Source organism: Vombatus ursinus, unplaced genomic scaffold (assembly GCF_900497805.2).
Source record: "Vombatus ursinus unplaced genomic scaffold, bare-nosed wombat genome assembly UNPS02014814.1, whole genome shotgun sequence".
NCBI classification, from domain to species: domain Eukaryota; kingdom Metazoa; phylum Chordata; class Mammalia; order Diprotodontia; family Vombatidae; genus Vombatus; species Vombatus ursinus.
This window is the reverse complement of record NW_020954592.1, coordinates 14,819,799-14,835,638: the sequence shown is the minus strand read 5'-3', so window position 1 is coordinate 14,835,638 and position 15,840 is coordinate 14,819,799. Positions and strand designations below refer to the sequence as shown.

General features: G+C 38.1%; 1 protein-coding gene across 4 annotated transcripts in view; it reads left to right on the top strand.

Annotated features, from left to right (window-relative positions):
- The window catches only part of ADGRG2 (adhesion G protein-coupled receptor G2), a 162,071-nt gene that overhangs the window by 32,183 nt on the left and 114,048 nt on the right, over nucleotides 1-15,840 (top strand). For all 4 annotated transcript variants that reach the window (XM_027835450.1, XM_027835453.1, XM_027835451.1 and 1 more), the window contains exon 2: nucleotides 11,984-12,034. The gene's annotated coding sequence lies outside the window, so the exon portion shown is untranslated. The remainder of the gene's footprint in view (nucleotides 1-11,983; nucleotides 12,035-15,840) is intronic.

Genomic DNA, 15,840 nt, shown 5'->3' with positions numbered 1-15,840 from the left:
TCCCTTCTCTTTCCCCACTGGAAGCAAGTACCCTAGAGGGCAGCTAGGTGGCACAGTGGATAGAGGACTGGGCCTGGAGTCAGGAAATCCTAAGTTCAAATCTGGCCTCAGACATTTACTAGCTGTATGACCCTTAGCAAGTCACTTTACCCTCTTTGCCTCAGTTTCCTCATCTATAAAATGAGATAGAGAAGAAAATGGCAAACTCCTTCGGTGTCTTTGCCAAGAAAACACCAAGGTTTAAGGAACACAAGAACACAAAGGGAAGGCACCCACACCCCTGTAAGCCATGATGCTTTGCTATCGTGACAAGGCCCCACCTGCCTCCTTTCCTGTTTCGAGGCTGTTCTCTGCAGGGGTGTCATGTAGTTCAAAGGGAGGCAGAATAGACATCTCTAGCCTCTTTTCCCCAACTTTTCCCTAAGGAAGACTATTTCTCCAGAAGTCAATCACTATCAGTGAAAGCCCTGCATTTCTCTGCTTTTCTATACTGACCCCTGGGGAGAAGGACTGTTAAACTTCTTAGGGCTATCAACTACAGCTTCTCTGTGGGGATTCCTCCCCACACTTTAGCTGCCCCATTTTCCTTGTAGTGCTAATAATGTGTTTACAATGAAAAAGCCCCTCCAGTACTGAATGTTGTAGGAAATTTTACTTCTGTAGTGTCCGGGATTCTTGTCTCACCAGTCCTATGTGAGTTCGGCTAGCTTTCTCTGGAGTCTTGGAAACTTGTCCTTGGGTAAAAGGTATATATATAAAACAATATAAATAAAAAATAAATATATAATATAAATATAAAATATATAAAAGGTATATATTTTTATGTATATAAAAAAGTAGAGTGTCTGGTCATTGAGAAACCATAAAGGAGTGGGGAGGAGGTTGACTAGTCTGTGTCAGTCAGGGAGGTCGTACAGAGTCAGGCAATTTGGTTTATGCTGGTCTGATTGCTAAGGAAAAGGACTTAGCACACTGTGCTAAGGGCTGGAGATACAAAAAGAGGTAAAAGACCCTGCCCTCAAGGAGCTTACATTCTAATGGGGGAAACAACATACAAACAACAACAAAGCAAACTATATACAGGATAAATAAGAAATAATTAAAAGAGAAAAGGCACTGGAATTAAGAGGGGTTAGAGAGGGCTTCTTTGTAGAAAGTGGGATTTTATTTGCCTTTCTTTATTTCATTCTTACCACCTAAAATACCTTCTCCTCATTGCTGCCCTTGAAAATCCATGTCCATGTTGATCAATTGAGATAATCTATGTAAGACACTTTGAAAAAATTAAAGCATTATATAAATATCAACTATTATAATTATCATCAAATTCATTATCTGTCTCAAAACTCATCTCTTCCATGGGGTCCTCTATGGTTGATCTCCCCTCCATCACAATGACTCCTTTACCATATGTCATTAAATGTTGCCATCTCCACCATTAGACTGTAAGCTCCTTGAGGACAGGGACTGTTTTTTGCTCCTTTTGGTATCCCATGTGCTTTGCACAGTGCCTGGCGTATAGTAGGTGCTTAAAAAATGCTTATTGATTGACTTATTTCACTTCTCTGGATCTCCATATCCTAATCGGCAAAATGGCATTGTACTCTGTGGTGTCTAAGATCCTTTGCAGTTCTAAATCTATGATTATATAAAGTTGGAGTCAGACCTGCATTCAAGTTCAAGGTCCATTTCAAGGTCTCTTAGCTATGTGAACTCCAGCAAGTGCTTGCCAGAGGTTCTGTTTCTTAGCCTGTAAAACTTGGGGCAATGATAGTGCCACTACCTACTCCATTGGGTTGCTGTGAAGAAAGCACTTAGTAAATTGAAAAATGCTATGTAAATGTGAATGATTCATTGGTAGCAGAGGGCTAGGCATGTTATTGGTGCCCAATCCACAGCCAATAATGTATCCAGAGTGACCTCTCTAAGACGGTAGTTGCACAGTCAGCATAAACCTACAGAAAATAACAGGTACGAGTTTGAGGAAAATGATGCTTCTAAAAGGCTAAAGACTAAAACAAACAAAAACACTCAAACACATTATTCTTGGTAGTGCCTGAAACAAATTACAGGTCATAAATGGCCAACATTTAGAAAAGGGAAGGAAAGCTACAATTGGAAATTTTCTTCAAATAATAACTTTTTGTTGATGCTTTTTAGGCTTAATTTAGCTTTTCCATAGCCATGGATAAGCCTGTCTTATAGCTCTCCTTTTTGTGGCACAGCAAACAAGGGTAATGTTAAGCATCCTATGGATCCTCATGAGCAATTTGTTTGTGCCTGTAGATAAGTTTTCTGTTCACTTGAACCCCAGAGACACATGAGATAATACCCCTGCAAAGTTGGATAAGATCAGAATTTCCTTCTCCTCTGATTTTAACTGGTACTTGTTGTTCAGTCTTTTTTCAGTCATGTCCAACTCTCTCTGACCCCATTTAGGGTTTTCTTGGCAAATATCTGGTGTGGTTTGTCATTTCCTTCTCCAGCTCATTTTCCAGATGAGGAAACTGAGGCAAACAGGGTTAAGTGACTTGCCCAGGATCAGCCTCCAGGATCAGCCTAAGTCCAGATTTGAACTCAGAAAGATGAATCTTCCTGATTTCAGTCTATCTATCCACTGCTTAACTTGTATACCCCATCACATTGCATGGCCCTTCAGATATAGGATGACAATTTAATAAAATGCTTTGTAAACAGTGTAGTAGAACATAAATGAATTATTATTATTATTGGGCAATTCAGCACATCTGTGTTCTCAGTAATATCAATACTTTGACATTCTGATGGAACAGAAAAGGCACTGGATTATGTATTCAGAGAACCTGGGTTCAAATCTCAGTTCTGCTTATATAATCTTGAGTAAATAATAACTAGCATTAATATAGCACCTTAATGTTTGCAAAAAGCATTATAAATATTATTTTATTTTATCTTCATAACAATACTGGAGATAGGTGCTACTATTATCCCCATTTTATATATGAGGAAACTGAGGCAGACAGAAGTTAAGTGACTTGTCCAGGGCCACACAGCTAGTAAGTGTCTGAGGCTGGATTTGAATTTGGGTGTTCCTGATGCCAAGTCATTTGCTCTATCCATTGGAGCCATTTAGGTTCCTTATAATAATTTTTTTCCAGTAATATTTCATTTCAGTATTACAAATGTAAAACGAAAACAAATTTAGTTAACTGGATGAAAGGGCCAAATTTCATTGCTGCTCAGATAGGAATGGAGTTACATTTCATTAGAAAATATTGGTCATACAGTTAATTAGAAAATATGAGTTTGGAAACTCATTTTAAACTGAGACATTTATCTCAATTTTTCCTGGTAAATTTTTTTTCACTGGCAGAAAATGCTTTTCCCTCCCAGTTAACTTTTAATAACTACATTTGCTATAAAATCCCAGGTCTAGACCCAACTCCCTTGTTTGAACTGTAGATTAAACATGTAAAGATTCTATAACTATGATGGAACGTAAATCTTTGTTGAAGGAATTATAAACTGGACCAGTTTTATGTCTCCCTTTTTTGCTGATGCAAACACTTACTTATAGCCTATGATAAGTTTCACGAGAACCCTTCTTTTAGAAAGTTCATTTCTTCCCTACTGAGAGGGAGTTTTCTAAACTGAAGCCTTCTGATTAGCTGTCTATGAGTCATTTGGATTGGGTCCCTGAATCATTTGAGCCTTGGCTCCCTCCCTGGAGCTCTCAGCAGAGTAGGTCAACAGTATAGTGCAGCTTAGAGACAATTTGGAAAGCCTGAAGATAGTTAAGAAATAGACTGTGGTAGGGAAGCAGAGAGAATGAAGGAGGCTGGAAAGGGAAAGGAGGAATTGAAGAACCATAATCTCAGAATCAGGAAAGACTTCCAAAAAAATCCACCCCAGTTCCTTGCCTTTAGTCAGCAAGGAATTATATAATAGTAATAATGGAGTTTATTATTATAATAGGTTTATGATAAGTGTGCAATTACTGTCTTAGAGAAGTCACTCTGGATACAGGGGATCCATCATTATTGGCTGTGGATTGGACACCAATAATATACCTAGCCCTCTGCTACTAATGAATAATTCACATTTACATAGCATTTTTTAATTTACTAAGTGCTTTCTTCACAACAACCCAATGGAGTGGGTAGTAGCACTATCATTGCCCCAAGTTTTACAGGTTAAGAAACTGAACCTTTGGAAGGGACAAGGTGGAGCAGTGGATAGCGTGCTGGGGCCGTAATCAAGCTGACCTCAGACATTTACAAGTTGTGTGACCCTGGGCAAGTCACTTAACTCCATCTGCCTCAGTTTACTCATCTGTAAAATGAGTTGGAGAAGGAAATGGCAAACCACTCCAGTATCTTTGTCAAGAAAACCCCAAATGGGGTCATGAAGAGTAAGACACGACTAAAAACAACTGAACAACGATGAAATATCTTGTATAGCAGACCCTTATCAGAGATTTTTGAAGCAAAGATTTTTTCCCTAGGCAGCCATGTTAACCTAGCTGCATAACTTTGTTCATGCAAAAGTTTCAATAAAAATTATCTATTTTATATTTTATATATTATATCTTTATCCCTTGTTTCATTAAGAATCCACCATCTATCCATAACTCTGAAGGGTATATTATGTGTTTGTCTTCTAATTTTTTGTAGTATCCAGCAAGCATTTATTAAGCACCTACTATGTGCCAGGGACTGAGAATACAAATAGAAAGAATGAAATACTCCATATTCTTCAAGAAATTTTAATGGAGGAGACAACATCATATTTAAAGTATAAATAGAATAAGTATAAATAAATAAGAAATAGTTAAATATAAAATCATTTGGGAGGAGGGAACTAGCTATTGGGGTTATCAGGAATGGCTTCATGGTGATGTTTAAGTTGATACTTGAAAGAAGAGAGGTATTTAGTAAAGCAGAAGAAAGGAAGAAGTTCGTTCCAGGCATGGAATCTGGCCAGAGCAAAGACACAGAAATGCATGACGAAGGGCCGTCTACGAGGAACAGAGAGGACAGTTTGACTGGATCACAGAATATGTGAGGCGTAGGTTACGTACAATGAGGTTAGAAAAATAGTTTGGTATGATCTTTAATGTTTAGTTCATGTATCCATTTGAATTTATTGTACTGTATGATATCAAATGTTGGTATGAACCTAATTTCTGTCAGACTGCTTTTCAGTTTTCCCCAAAACTTTTATCAAATAGGAAGTAGTTTCCTAATTAGTAGCTGGGGCAGGTAGGTGGTGCAGTGGGTAGAGTGCTGGACCTGGAGTCAGGAAAACACATCTTCCTGAGTTCAAATCTGGCCTCAGACACTTACTAGCTGTGTGACCCTGGGCAAGTCACTTAGCCCTGTTTGGAGAAGGAAATAACAAACCACTTCAGTATCTTTGATGGGGGGCACAAAGTCAGACATGTCTGAAAAATGACTGAACAACAATAAAATTTATAATTAGAGGTTTATTAACCACTGAGTTATTGAGGTCAAGAATTTGTGATTCATTCTGGTCTGGTCTGTTCCATTGTTCTACTTTTCTAATTTTTTAACCAGTACCAAATGGTTTTGATGATTACCACTTTATAGTTTGAGGTCTAGAATTTCTATTCTCCTCTAATTCCTACATTTTCCATTAATTCCCATTATATTCTTGATCTTTTGTTCCTTCAAATGAATTTTATTATTATTTTGCTTAACTTTATAAAGTGTTCTCTTGGAAGCTTCAATGGTATAGCACTAAGTTTATAAATTAATATTAATATCATTGTCATTTTTATTATTTTCTTTCTTTGCTTTGTCATTTACCAATTTTGACATTAGGACTGTATTTGACTCATTAAAAAAGTTTGGTAGAGTGTTTTCTTTCTCAATTTTTTTAATAATTTCTATAGTAAACGTTCTTTAAAAGTTTGAGAGAATTCTATAAATCCATCTAGACCAACGTATTTTGTTTTGGTTTTCCCCTTTTGGTAGTTTAATTTCCTTTTCTGAGATGGTGTTATTTAAGCTCTTTATCTGATGTTCTGTTAATTCGAATATTTTATGTGTTTTGGAGATAATCCTGTTTCTTTTAAGTTCTCAGTTTTATTGGCATATAATTGCACATGGTATGTCCTAATAGTTCTTTTTATTCTCTACTATGATTTCCACCTTATTCATATTTCATTTGGTAAATTTCATTTTTCTTCTTCTTTTTTATCAGGTTAGTTCTCGGGTTTATAAGTTTCGCTAATCTTTTCAAAGAGCCAGCTTTTAGATTTGTTTATCAGTTCCATTGCCTTTTTGGTTTCCAATTTATCTATTCTTCTCTAGTTTTCAATCTGGGTTTTATTTATTGTCTTTCTAACTTTTAAAAATCCATATTCAGTTCATTAATCCTTTCCTTTTCTATTTTGCTAATGTATGTTCTTTGTTGTTGTTAGGTCGTTTTTCAGCCATGTTTGACTCTCTGTGACCCCATTTGGGGTTTTCTTGGCAGAGATATTAAAATGATTTGCCATTTCCTTCTCCTCATTTTACAGAGGAGGAACTGAGGCAAACAAGATTAAGTGACTTACCCAGGGTCACACAGCTAGTATGTGTCTGACACCAGATTTGAAGATGAGTCTTCCCGACTCCAGGCCCAGTACTTTATCCACTGTGCCACTGCTACCCTATGTATGTTCTTAGAAGTATAATTTTTACTCTGAGGAGTGCTTTGGCAGCATCCTGAAATTCTGGCATGTTGTCTCATTATTATCATTGTCTCTCACATTGTTTCTACTATCTGTTCTTTGACCTACTTTGACCTACTCATTATTTGGGATTTCATAATTAAATCTCCATTAAGTTCTATGCTTTTGCTTATTCTACATTTATTGGTTATTACTTATATTATGTTGTGATCTACAAAATATGGGTTTAGTATCTTGTATATTTTATATTTATCAATTTTACCAGTTTTCCAAGGTCACTTTGAACTCTAATCTGGTCTCCCTGAGTGCTGGTATTATCAGTATGCATAGCCAGCCAGTTTTCTGTTCCTTCATCCAGATCACTGATTAAGCAACATGAAAGAATAAAATGAGTACTAAATCCTTTGGAATATCACTCTGTTCCTTCAGGTTGTCCATGAGTGATCAGAAGAAAATTTAGCTTTGTACCATGGCCAATAATCTGCATTTTGTGTGCATTCTTTGGGGTGTGGGAAAGAAGGCAGCAGTGGCCTGTGTTTTTAGACACTCAGATTAGTAGTCTGATACCCTGTGGATCTGAGTAACCTACTGAAAAGCAAGACAAAGTTATCATCATATTGTTGCTCTCTTAGAGTCCCTCATTCACACTGTAGAACATATGGAGGACAAACCCTACCTATCTACTAAAATTGTAGAGAATGCCTATTCTGTATCCAAAGAGCATACCCCTCCCATTTTAAAGTGTCTTTTAATTTAATTTAATAATCATTGCATAGACTCAAAGAGTCTTAGAGTTGGGAAGGACTTTGGAGGCTATTTATTTATGAAAATAAATGTTTTATTGATGCTTATAAATACATATAATTTATGTGTATGTATATATCTGTCATTTTTTAATATGTCCCCTGCCTTTGAGCCCTCCCTTGTAACATGGTTACTTATGGTTAAGGAAAACAAACCAGCACATTGTGCCGGTCTGAAAACTCATGCCTCTGTCTACTACACTGATAGAGCATGACCCCTCTGCCAAAAAATAGGTAAATATGTTCCACGATTTTTTTGAAGTCATTTTACCTAACTGTCTGCTTGATGGATGAATCTTCTCTAAAACTGCCTTCACAAGTAGATTTCCAACCTCCGTTTATATACCTTCAAGGATAGGAAACATACTACCTCAAAAGGCAGTTTACTCCATTTTCCCACAACTCTAATTCCATCTTCTGTACATGCTTTTAAAATTTGTAATGGGAAAAGGAGATACTTGAACATTTGAACTGGTTTCTTTAGAGAGCCCTCCATTTTCTTCTTCAACAGATTCACATACGTTTCATGTGCAGACCAAATTTCGTTCTATCCCTTTGGGGCCAACAGTTTGTTGTTTGTTTGTTTGTTTTGTAGGTCATAGTAGCTCATTAAAATCCACTCTTCCAACATCTAGCCTACACGTCAGATAGCTGGCTTTCCCCTTCAGGATGCTGCCAAAGTAGTCCTCAGAGGAAAAATTATACCTCTAAAAACATACATAGGGTAGCAGTGGCACGGTGGATAGAGTGCTGGGCCTCGAGTTAGGAAGACTCATCTTCAAATCTGGCCTCAGGTATTAAAAACTTCTAAGGCAAAGTGGCTCCTTTCTCCCAAGGTTCCCATCCCTTCTGTTACTACTCCAAAACAACCAGTTCTTTCCTCTACTTTGGTCAGAATTACATTATGACAGCATTCCTCTTTTTCATTTTCTCCACTTTAAAAAAAAGAAATACTTATTCTTATGTTGTATTTATAATGTATTAAACTAAGAAGAAAATGTGATTTGCCCAAACTCACACAAGTAGCAAATGTCAGAGATGGGGTAGTGTAATGGACAGACTGTTGTTTTGTTTTGTTTTTTAAATTCAATTTTATTTTATTTTCAGGTTTTCATGCTTTTCCTCTCACCTTCCCTTCCCCACTCCCATTGAGAAAGCAAGGAAATCAAAATCCCTATAAATATATATAATTAAGAAAAATAAATGTCTGCATTGGCTATGTCCATATATCTAATACTACATACATATATGTAGATATAGAGGACCAAAATTACATCACTATGCTAGAGTCAAGTTTCAGTGTGTCCAGCTGTACCTAATCAGACTAATATGAGCTTGGAATGTTCTACCACAGATCAGGCACAAGTAGTCCATGTGAACATTTGGGGTGGATTCTCTAAATTTGCACATCTCACGTTTCTTTTGAGCTACGTCAATTCGGCTTTGCTCATAGAGCATCGCACCTTCTCTGATGCAGGCATGCCATGCTGAGCAGTCCTGCAGCAGAGTCTTCTGTGTCACACAATCAACTCCAGAGATATTAAGAGAGACCTTGAGAGTGTCCTTGTATAACTTTTTCTGACCACTATGTGAATGCTTGACCTGTGTGAATTCTCCATAAAAATAGCCTTGTTGGCAAGTGTAAATTTTGCATTCAAGCAACATGGCCAGCCCATCGGGAGTTGCACTCTCTGAAGCAGAGTTTGAATACTTGGCAGTATAGTTAGAGAAAGGACCTCAGTGTCTGGTACCTTATCCTGCCAGGTAATCTTCAGGATCTTCCTAAGACAATTCAAATGGAAGCAATTCAATTTCCTGGCATGGTGCTGGTATACTACCCAGGTTTCACAGGCATGCAACAATGAGGTCGGCATAATAGCTCTGTAGACCTTCAGTTTGGTTGTCAGTCTAATACCTCTTCTCTCCCACACTCTCCTTTGGAGCTTCCCAAACACTGAACTATCTATGGCAATGCGTGTGTTAACCTCATTATCAATATGTACATACTTGGAAAGTACACTATCAAGGTAAATGAACTTATCCACAGCATTCAAAACTTTTCCATTTGCTGTAACCGATGGTTCCACATGTGGATGGTGTGGTGGTGGCTGATGCAACATCTATGTTTTCTTGGTGTTAATTGTTAGGCCAAAATTAGCACAAGCAGGAGAGAATCGATCCATACTTTGTTGCATCTCAACTTCAGAGGCTGCAAACAGAAAATCATGCACCAACACTCCACTTTGGTCTTGGCTTGTAGCCTTTTCAAGTTGAAAAATTTGTTATCAGTATGGTAGCTGACCTTGATGCTGTGTTTGTCCTCATTGAAGGCATTTGACAACATGGCTGAAAACATCATGCTAAAAAGTGTGGGAGAGAGCACACAGCCTCGTTTCTTTCCATTGGTAACTGGGGAAGAATGAGAGCATTGTCCATCATCCAGAACCCAGATGCTGATGCTATCATGAAATTGATGTATAATGCTGATGAACTTCTCCAGGCCACCACATTTTGACATAATTTTCCATAAGCCCTCTCCACTGATAGTATCAAAGGCCTTGGTCAGATCTCCAAATGTTGTGTACAGACCTCTGTTCTGCTCCTGGCATTTCTCCTGGAGTTGTCAGGCAGCAAACACCATATCAACTGTTCTTTGGCCATTTTTTGAAGCCACACTGACTCTCAGGTAGATGACCATATTCCAGGTGAAGGATTAGGCTATTAAGGAGTACTCTGGCAAGAATCTTGCTAGCCGTGACTAAGAGAGAGATACACACCTCATGATTATCACAGGACAATCTATTTACTTTACCTTTATAGAGAGGGACAATAGAGGCATCCTTGAACTCTCCTCTTGTCATATAACTTGAAAAATTTCAGTCAGCTTTTGGATGAGCAGTGGTCCCCTTACCTTGTAAATCTCAGCGGGAGTAGAATCAGCACCAGGTGCTTTGCTGCACAAAAAATGCCTATTGGCATTCAAAACCTCTAATTCAGTTGGAACTTCAGCTAGGGAGGGATTGCCTTCAACCTGAGGTAAGTAGTCAGTGGCTACAGCATTGATTGATGACAGTCTGTTGAGAAAACTAAGTGTTTAGCCCATCTGTCCAGGATCATGTCCTTATCACTAATCAATGTGGCTTCCCTCAGCACTGCACAGTTGAGATGCATAGGTCTTTGGACCATAAATAGCCTTCAGGGCATCATAAAAGCACTTTGGATTGTTACTGTCAGTGTAAAACTGAATTTCATCTGCCTTTTTAATGAGGCAAGAATCCTACATCACTCTAAACTTTGCTTATACTTTGCTTTTGATGGAATTAAAAGTTGCCTTTTTAGAGGTGGATGAACCATCCTGCTGGTAAACCCTGTGGAGTTCTCTTTTTTCATTTAGCACCTTCTGAGTTTCCCCATCATTTTCATCAAACCAGTCTTGATGTTTGTAAGTGTTCTGACCCAAATGAGCAAATGCAGGGCTATATACCAAATCTTTGAAAGCTGCCCACTCCTTTTCTGCTGCACTGCTGCCAACTGTGTGTTGGCTCAATTTTCCCTCCTAGTTAGCAACAAACTGTTCCCTCTCAGAGAAGAGCTCTAATCTGTTGACACTAATTCTTCTGATAGTCATTTTGCTTGGGGACACCACTTTTGTTGAATGACAATATTTAGCTTGGAGAGGATAAGTCTATGATCAGTCCAGCACTTTGCACCACACAGATTTCTGTACTGGCTGTGTCCATATACACAAATGTACACACACACATACACATGTATTTATATATAAACATATGTATGTGTCTCAGCCTGCACTCTGAGTCCATCACCTTTCTGTCTGGAAGAGAGTGGCACATTTATCGTGAGTCCTCTGGTACTGGTTGGTTATTATTTTGATCAGAGTTCCTAAGTCTTTCAAAATTGCTTGTCTTTATAATATTGTTGTTACTGGATAAGTTGTTCTCCTGGTTATACTTTATATCAGTTCACACAAGTCTTACCAATTTTTTTCAGAAACCACTCCCTTCATCATTTCTTACAGCATAATAATATTTCATGACATTCATATACCATAACTTATTCAATCATTCCCCCATTGAGGGGCACAACCTCAGTTTCCAATTTTTTTGCCATCACAAAAAGAACTGCTGTAAATATTTTTGTACATATGAGTTATATTCCTTTTTCTTTGATTTCTTTTTGTTGGTGGTATTGAATGGTCAAACTATGCACAGTTTAATAGTTTTGGAGGTATTGGGCATAGAATTAGGAATTCAGATCTTGCCTCATATACTTACTAATTAACTATGTGACCTGGGTGAAGTGACTTCACTTCAGTCAGCTTCAGTCTCCTTATACTATATGGATAACATAGCCATAGTTGACATGCATACATTCTGTTAAAATAGAGATGTATTTCCTATGTTGCTTTGTTTCTGCTGTTGTTTCATGTGGTTGTTTCTACAATACTACAACTCATTCTTTTTGTCTTTGTCTTTTTCATTTTCAGATTTCCACAAGGTGGGGGTTGCCATATCTTTACTTCTGAACTCTGTGTCAGGTGAGTTAGGCATTTCTTTTCAGTTATTATACTAATGTAGAAATAGTAACTATTTCTAATCACCTTGTAAGAACAGCTCTTTAATCAAACTGATAAGATTACAGGGTGTGAGACTTTGTTGAAAGGCATATTTTGTTTGTGGGCTCCTTCCCACACGGAGTCTAGGTATGCCAACTAGTGCCTTGCTGAATATATAGCTTCCAGTTAGTTTGCATGAAATAGGACTCATTCCAAGATGATTGACTGGCTCAGAGGGATTGGACTTTTATCAGAGAAGCTTTCCCATTCTATGATCTAAAGAAGTAGGCCAATATATTAGTTTAACCCCTTCTTTCACCTGCTATTCAAAAAATAGTCCACTGTGCAACAGAGCAGAGCTGCATTCTGGGAAAGCGGGATAGGGGGAATCTATGCAATCATACAATCTTCTCTCCCCAAGAACTGAAAATGGTCACCTTGGGGTAAAGACATAGATGTTGTATGTGCTTACCTATGACCTGAGAGGAGACATTTTGAAAGTGGGCTTTCCCAGCTCAAAAGACGATAGTAGCTGGGACACTAAGTGATTTACTGGTTCTACCCTCTGGGGCCAATAAGAACAAGTCACTTAGACATCCTTCAGTTATCTTTCCACCAGTCTCCCTGGCATTTCCTCTTACTGGGGGGTCTTTGAGGGTGGACTTTAGGATTATAAGCTCACAGAGCTATAGCTGGAAAGCCATCAAGTCCAATTCCCTCATTTTACCCATGAAGAAAATGAAATATAGAAAAAGGAGTAATTTGCCCAAGGTCACACAACTAGTAAATATCACAGTTGGGGTTGCATAATGGCTAGAGCATTGAACCTAGAATCAGCAAAACCTGAGTTCAATCTTGTCCTGGACCATTACAGGTTGTTTGATCTGGGGCAAGTCATTTAATCTCTCATCCTCAGTCTCCTCATCTGTAAAATGGGAGTTATAATAGTACCTACTTCCCAGAGATGCTGTGAAGAACAAATGAGCTGTTTGTAAAGTACTAAGCACAGTGCCTGGCACATAGTAGGTGCTTAATCAGTGCTTCCTTGTTGTTTGCTTGTTCCTTCCTACTTTCCTTCCTTCCTTCCCACTTCACAGAATTTTATGAGGTTCAAATAACTTAGGTAAATTGCTTTGCAAACCTTAAAGAGCTATATAGATGATAGTTATTGGTATTATTAAAATAGGAAGTGAGGTCTTCTCCTGAGAGGGATGGGGAGAAGTAAGTATTATAGGAAGTCTAAGGAGCAAGAAGATTTGGAATGGCCACTGTAGAAACTGTGATAGTCATTCAAGGAAAGACAAAACAATTGGCATGTATCACTGAGGTTCCCCTAAGATTAGATCAACATACTGGCACGATCCTCCAGTAACACCAGTGGTACATGAGCAGGGACAGATTCAACTTTCTAAAAATAATGCTTACTGAAGTTTGGAGATAAGAGAATTGATAATGGCATCAAGTTCATTATCTTTCTTGTCTTGGATTTTCTGACTTTCCTTATTTGGTTATTTCTTTTAAGGAGCAATTCTTTCTTGTTTATGAACTTGTGCATGGCACATACAATTCTGTCCTTGTCTCAATTGAACTTCAACTTGTTTATTCTCTTTCATTTCTCCCACTTATTGAGATCCCTTGAGATGCTAATCCCATCTACCATCTTGCCCCTAACTTCATCTCCTCATACCTTCCCAGTTATAATATAGCCTCTTGGGTTTGGGTCCAAGAATAGAGTGGATCTGGAGAGAAATTAAGGCTCTATTAAAATGTTTGTCATTATGCAGAACAGAATGTTATGTTTTGATGCTCCAATAGCATACATAAAGAAACCTCAAAATATGAAAACTAAATTAAAACACTCCCTCAAAAGTGTAGCCTCATTTTTTTCCATATCAACAGAGTTGAAAATGATTAAACATAGTCTAGAAGCCATTTGGATTTTTCTTTTGGAACACATTATAACTTTTTTTTTCAACACACTCATCTTCCTACTTATGTGTTGACTTAGACTATACTGAAGTTTGTTTGCTTTTCTACAAACATAGCAACTCAACTATTGGCTTTGGTGTCCCCCAAAGTATTAAGGAAAAAGCCTGTGATTAAAAGTCTGCCATTACGATCAGGTACCTACACACTGATAATTGAATATATGATGAGTTTAGGTTTAGAAAGTGGATAAAGGGGTCAAGCCAAGAAAGTAGAGTACAAGCAGCAACCCAGTTGAAGTCTCCCAACATTCCCCTCCAAGCAACATTAAAATAATGCTTCAAATCAAATTTTAGAACAGCAGAGCCAATTAAAAAGTCAGAATGAGATTTTTTCCAGCCTAAGACTTAGGAGGCCAGCAGGAGAGGTGTCACCCTGTGACACCAAAGTGAGGGTCTGGCCCAGAGCACAGCAGCAGCACCACCAGGGGGCCTTGTAGGCAGCCTTGGAAGCAGCAGCGCAACAGCAGCTTTGGTAGCACTCAGCCCAGAGATAGTAAGAGGGTTGGACAACTGGCTGGAGATTACAGGGGACTCTTTCCTGGAACTGGGTGCAGTTGGTGCTGACTAGAAACTCTATTGCTTATCAGCAGTTCAGCGTCACAGTTCCAAAGCAGAGAGGAGTGCTTGTATCCAGTCACAAGAGAACAGGGACCCTGGTTTCAGTTCTAAGGCAGTACTAGCACTTGTGGCTGCAGGAGAGCCAGGGCCAAAAGGAACAGTGCTAGTACTTGCAGCTGCAGGGGAGCGGGGGCCCTTCCTGGGTAAAGACAAGAGCACAAACCAAGACAGCATGACCACATCTCTCTCCAGATCACTCCACCTTGGAAAGCACCAAAAACTTTCAGACCCCCAGAATTAACTCTGAAAATAGTAGCATGAAAAATCCTGAAGCTTGGATTACCCCCAGGTAAGCAGAGCCCAACTTTAACATAAAGTTTAAAGTCAAAAAATAGGCTGGAAAAATGAGCAAACAACAACAACAACAAAACCTTGGCTATGAAAGCTACTATGGTGGCCAGGAAGACCAAAACACTCAGAAGAAAACAATAGTGTGAAAACAGCTATAAAACAAAGCCTCAAAGAAAAATGCTAATTGGACACAAGCTCAACAAGAATTCCTGGAAGAGTTAAAGAAAGAGGTAAGAGTGATAGGGGAAAATTGTGGGAAAAAAATGAGTGAAGTAAGAAAATTATGAAAAGAGAATTAACAGCTTCATAAAAGAGGCCCAAAAAATACTGAAGAAAACACCTTAAAAATTAGAATAGGCCAAATAGGAAAGGAGGTATAAAAATTCACTGATGAAAATAACCCTTAAATAGCAGAGTTGGCCAAATTAAAAAAAACACACACACACACACACAAAAGGTCACTGAATAAAATAAGCCCATAAAAATTAGAATTGGGCATGTGGAAGCTAATGACTCCATGAGACATCAAGAAACAATAAAACAAAGACAAAAGAAGGAAAAATAGAGAAAAATATGAAATATTTCATTGGAAAAACAACTGACTTGGAAAATAGATTGAGGAGAGATAATTTAAGAATTATTGGACTACCTGAAAGCCATGATCAAAGAAAGAGCATAGATATCATATTTCAGGAAATTATCAAGGAAAACTGCCCTGATATCTTTGATCCAGAGAGTAAAATAGAAATTAAAAGAATTCACCAATCACTTTCTGAAAGAGATCTCCAAATGAAAACTTCCAGAAAAATTATAGCCAAATTCCTGAGGTCCCAGGTCAAGAAGAAAATACTTCAAGCAGTCAGAAGGATCCATGGTGAAGATCACACAAGA